Source organism: Cucurbita moschata, unplaced genomic scaffold (genome assembly GCF_002738365.1).
Source record: "Cucurbita moschata cultivar Rifu unplaced genomic scaffold, Cmos_1.0 Cmo_Scf00058, whole genome shotgun sequence".
In the NCBI taxonomy this organism is placed as follows: Eukaryota; Viridiplantae; Streptophyta; class Magnoliopsida; order Cucurbitales; family Cucurbitaceae; genus Cucurbita; species Cucurbita moschata.
Genome location: NW_019268574.1, coordinates 13,169 through 17,859, shown reverse-complemented (window position 1 = coordinate 17,859; position 4,691 = coordinate 13,169).

Here is a 4,691-nt window from a genome sequence, read left to right as displayed (position 1 = left end):
CAATTTAGAAGATTGAAAGTCCAATCTTCATTGATGTTAAAAAATTTTAAATATGATACAAGCTACCAAGTAACTCCGGAAAATAATAGAAAATATAGTGGTACAAATAAGATCAAATATACTACCGACCAATTCCTCAAAACATAAGAAAATAAAAATCCTAACCAATTACCGTTATATAAAATATATTCTACAACTAATTTTATATCTTAAATCAAATTTTAAAATAAGTTGTCATTTTATTCAAGGTAGCGGAGAGGTGTCGAGCAATTTTACATTCTATAGTTGAGAACGTCTAAAGGACTACCAGCTGAAATTAGTACTATGGTTGCATGGGAACTCATTTGCAAAGGATGAGCTGAAAGAGTGTCAAATGAGAGAGAAAAAGGTAACCCAAGAGAAGGAGGAGTCAAGGGACTCAACATCAAGAATAATAAATACAATAAAAGAAGATCGTTTCTCAAGGATGAGCAAAGATGTGATAATGCTAGAACATATAGGGAAATTTGCTTATTTGTGCATATCTTGTTGTTTACTATAAAAAAAAAAAATTATATTTAAAGTTGATAGAGTTCATGATTAAAATTACGAATTACATAAAATAGGTCTTTTGGTGTGTTAACTTGTGCTATTTTGTGCATCATATTGAACCAGGCCAATGACGGTACAAAAGTAAATAATGAGACTAAACATCAAGAAGGAGGGGACTACAAGAGGGTGGCTGTAAGTTGAGTGAAAAACACATGGAGAGCACTCTCAATCCTAAATTATAGGTGACAAATATGGAACCCTATAAATAGGGTAGCTTACCCTTCACCCTGTGAGTAGGGTAGCTTACGGTAAATAAAAAGAAAGTCGCGTAGTGGTTGAGAAGAATGCTTTAGGAGGGAGCAGGTCTCAGCAAAGTATGGAATCAGACAGAAGAAAACGAGATTGTAGCCAAAAGTGATTCCGCTCAGTTAGCACTGATGACCGAGCAACCCACCCTACGAAAACGGGTTATTGACGCCTAGAAGCCTAACAAGCACCTCAGTAAAGTATAGAATCAGACAGAAACAGAGAGACCAGTAGAGTATTCAATCTCTCTAAATGGGGGTTTACTATGGAAAGACCGCCCATGTGTCCCCGAGACGAGAAAATCTTAAAAGACATTATAGCTGAAATCCACGATACATCTTATACGTCCCACCCAAGAAGTACAAAGATGTATAGGATGTGAAAGGATGTTACTAGTGGCAAGGGAGGAAGAAGGATCTAGCAGATTTTATAAGACAATGCATGGCTTGCCAGTAGCTGAAGGCCTCGAGATAGTGCCCAACAAGATTGCTACAGTCCTTAAATGGGAAGTAGTGTGTATGGATTTTATCTCATGTTTGCCAAAGATCAAGCAAAGTTTTAACGTAATTTTGGCAGTTGTAGGCATAGTAATCAAAACAGTACACTCATTCTAGGCAAGACCACATATCAAGTAGATTGGTTGGGTTCAACTATAAATAAGAGAGTCAATATACCTCCACGGAGTGCTAGTCTCTATAGTGATAGATAGGAACACCAGGTCCACCTCAAAGGTTAAGACGGATCTTCAGAAGGCGTCGAGAAAAGTTTGATTTACCACCTCACATTCTCAATATTATTTTTCTAAAAATCTTAAAATTTTCTACAACCTTCGTATAACTTATTGGTGATTGACCATCATAAAATTCCCGTCTATAAGAAATTAAAAAATTGGGAAGTTTGGTAATGTAAAAAAAATGTCTATTTTTCAACTTTTTCTAAACTTTCCTTTATTATTTCATTTTAAAATCTTATACAACTCATTTATGCTATCTTTTATATTTAAATGGACCCTATCAACCTCATGCCACATATTTTAAAAGAACAACGAAGATCAACACAAGAGCATTCTAGAGTTGTGTGTCACAACCATACTGAAGAGGGTAGGTTGTGACCCCTTAGATCACAACAAGCATAACAGTGACTCTAAAGTGAAACCTAATCGGCCATGCGAGTGTAAAGATAGACAAGTCCATGAAGTGATTGAGGAGGATGGTGTATCATCCAACATACCAGACAGAGGCAACAATGTCGACATGAGTATCAAAAATAGGCTTTTTGAAGGGTTAGGTATGGCCCCAAGCCTTAACATCTAAAACCAGAGTTTTAAGAGTGAATTTGGGTATACGACTTTGGAATTAAGTCCGTCTACATGAAATTTGAAAACTCTCAAAATTTTGTGTCAATTGAACACGAGACGGATGCTCTATAACACTATGTGATGGTTTTCCTAAATCATGTCCATACTTTCAAGATTTTAATACCTCCAAATGTACCTTAGAGGAAGTCATTGTGCCAACTCTCCACCACCCTTTGGTCTTGTGTTGCTTATGCCTAGGTCACAGTGAAGGCTCTCCACCATCCTTTGGTCATGTGGCCTAAGCTAGCTACTCTGTTGCTTATGCTTGGGTCACAGTGAAGGCTCTCCACCACCCTTTGGTCATGTGACCTAAGCTAGCTACTCTGTTGCTTATGCTTGGGTCATAGTGAAGGCGAACATTGGTAACATTGGTAGACGAGTGTCTCGAGAGAATGTTACTTTTTTTTTAATTTTAGTTTGTATTTTGGTTGAATTGTATTTTGGTTGAATCCCAATCCCTAGTGTCCATTCTTGTATTTAACTCAAATGTTCCTATTGAAATAAATTTTTGTTTGTTTGTATCTTTTTAAATCTTTTATTGTTTTAAAGTTTTGAGAAAGATTTATAGCAGTTTTGGTCAAATTCGTCTGTAATTTAGTAAATTTTTTATTAACCCATTTTTTTTATTTGTTTGTAAATTTAGTTTGAATTTCAAAATATTTTACAAAATAAATAACCAGATGAAATCATTGAGGAGCAAAGCCTTGTAAATTAAAAAGTGGAGGAACCTGAGTCTATCGCCAAGAGTAGACCACGAAGGGTAATTCGAAAACCTGCAAGACTTGATGATACGATAGCATATACTTTCTCTATGATTGATGGAGTTTCCAACCTACGTATTGAGGTTTGAAGTGGTGGCAACAAACTCAGTTATCAACTTGAAGATCTTGTGACAAGGTGAAGATTGTTGTAAATTGTCATAAGTTTTGATTTGATTTGATTTGGAGATCTTATGACAAGGTGGAGATTGTTGTAAATTGTCATAAGTTTTGATTTGATTTGGTTATTTGGATTAGATTTGATTTGGTTATTTGAATTAGATTTAGTCATACTAGGGTTTAGGTATGTATCGGAATTTGATATCGGGATTTGGGAGAGCTTTGGGAGTCACGTTGTATTTGTTGAGTGACATATTGGTGAGAGACTTTGTAGTGTGATAGCGAGGCATTCACTTGTAACACTTTGTTTTTAGTGATTGGTTGCTACCCGTGGATGTAGGGAAACTTCTTCTCTCCGAACCACATAAATATTTTGGTGTCTCCTTGTATAATTCGGTTCATTGGTGTTGTGAGTACATTTGTAAAGCTTTCGGCGCACAACACTAGTTATGTTTCACATTCTTAACATGGTATCAGAGTAGGAGAAGAGGAAGAACAGAAGAGAAGTGTTAGAGATTGAAACGACGAACGAATTGGGATGACCTTCCACAAGATATATCAATTCTTTTAAGCCTAAATCTCAAAGGTTTTAATTTCTAATGTCTTTAGCGATTGTCCATGATTGAGAATCGCAAATCATCAATATTTTTTCTTTCAATAATAAAATCAAGAACATATTCATTATCAAGATGTTTGTGGCGAACTATCTAGATTCGGTCACAACACGTAGCCTCCTACTCTAAATTTGGATCTTGAATTGGCTACATATTCCTAATCATTCTCCTAGATCGAGAGCTACGGTTGGCAAACTGTTCTCGATCGTCCAATATCAAGACTACGTTATAAGCATCTTCAAATTTCTCACCAAAGCTCAAAGGTGACAGGCTCGAGATGTTCGTATTTTCTTTCACAACATCATTACGGAATTCAGTGATGGAATGATTTGATGATGAGCAAGCTCTCAAGTTAAAAGATCTCTCTCCATTATCACTAACAACATTCTTTGGCACATGCCCCTCGTTGGAAGAACCTGTTGACCTATTTTTCCTTCCAACTGCTTCTACTTGACAGTAAACAAGATTAAGGTAATAGAATTCTGCTGGCCAAAGTGATGAGATATCCATGTTCGGGTTATCCTCTAAAACTTCTTTAAAGGAATCAAGATCTTAGGCTTAGAGTAGCCCATGCACATAAGCCTCTCAAGTGACTAAAGGGGAACATCGATCTTCCTAAATATCAAAATTTCCTTTTTGGCGGTATCAACCAAATTCAGCTTCAAAATTTCGGATGTTTATTTAACATATTCTTATTACATTCACAATTCTGATCAGTCAAGATATTCACTTGTTCCAATCAAATCATATGGGACAAACTACCAATCCTTGAGTAAATCATTTATGCATGAACCAAGAAGTGATCAGTTAGGATATTCACATGTTCCAAACAAATTAAACGGGAAAAATTACCAATTCTCTAGTAAACTATTTATGCATAAACCAAGAAAACCACATTCGGTGGCAGCTCTTCGAGTTTTGAGATACATCGAAGGTACTCCTTGTCAAAACTCCTACTATCATCCGAAGCAACTTAAGATTATAGGCATATTGCAATTCTAATTG